A 1,479-nucleotide genomic window follows, 5' to 3' on the forward strand; every position below is an offset into this window, starting at 1 on the left:
GTTGGGTAAACTGGATTTCCACCCCATACTGCAAGAATGAAGGTAACTTTTTAACTAATTGATATTCTGGATTTAGTATATCTAGAATCTAATGTGACCAAAAGCACATGAATGGTAGATCTCAGTGCAAGCTGAATGATTTTTATAGCCACAAAGTATGGGATGCTTGGCCTTGGCCTGATGATATGAAAAGACTAAAAAACTAAAACAGGATACTGACATAACACACTTTAGTTGTTAAGAGTACATACTTTACTTTATTTGTTCCTCCTTCATTCGCATTGCTAAAGGATCCCTTTTAATACGCACATCAGTTCCCATCATTATGCGATACTCCCGATCAGTTTGATGGCTGAACATTTCAATTAGTTGAGCAGTTTCATCTTCACCAGTCTCTTCAAAATGCTTCTGAATAGCTTCACGAGATGTGTCCCCTTTCCATGCTTTTACCCATTCTGAATAGTATACCATCGGACCAATCTCTTCCAGTCTATCTTCCTCAGCCTGAAGCCTATAATAATGAAGAGTATGCTTTTAGGAGATTCAATAGTAAATGTCTTCAAATTTTGCAAAGCAGTCATCACAAATGAAACTATGAAGCAAGGATCTTTCATATGTCTATGTATGTGCAAATTATATGTGAATTGAAGTTAGTTTTGATGAATGAATTATACCATGAAAAATTCAATCTAATTTCATACACTAATGTCACCCTTAGTTTTACATTTCTCATGTACTACAGAAATGCATCACTTTCATTTCTATGCTTATCAGAACAATGTTGTGAGAATAATGGTCAGTAATACCTCTCTTCCTTATAAAGAGGACATCTTGCTCGGTAAAGAGACGTTTCTATCAATGTTGGGTGCTCACCATAAAGCTTTACCTGCCCAATTTCTACCATGGCTTTCAGGAAAACCTGAAAAGGTTATTCAGTTCAGTAAAAATAAAACTTACATGCTTAAACATATTGATGGTGTTTTTGTGGAAAAATGAATTTCCAATACACAAATCCAACCGGCAAGTATACCGGGTCGCATCAAGTAGTAATAACTCACAAGAGTGAGGTCGATCCCACAGGGATTGATGGATCAAGCAACTTTAGTGGGTGATTAGTTTAGTCAAGCTAACATTGAAGTGAATTTGGATGAAGTGTAGCCAACAGAAAGTAAATAGCAAGGAAAATTAAAGTGCAGAAAGTAAAATTGCAAGTAACTTAAAGAGCAAGAAAGTAAAATTGCAAGAATCTTAAATGACAAGAAATGTCCAGTCTCGAGCTCCCCAATTACATAAAACTAGCTCCTATTTATACACTTTCTATTCTTGGATTTTGGGGTTTGGATGGGCTTTTGATTTGATGAAGAAATGAATTAAATTGGGTTTTTAATTCAATTTCAGCCCATGAAGGAAAATTGCTTCCAGGAGGCTGCCCTGCCCTTGTGGAGGGCAGGGCAGGATTTGGTGCGTTGTGGTGCGGTC

This window comes from Arachis duranensis, chromosome 6 (assembly GCF_000817695.3).
Source record: "Arachis duranensis cultivar V14167 chromosome 6, aradu.V14167.gnm2.J7QH, whole genome shotgun sequence".
In the NCBI taxonomy this organism is placed as follows: Eukaryota; Viridiplantae; Streptophyta; class Magnoliopsida; order Fabales; family Fabaceae; genus Arachis; species Arachis duranensis.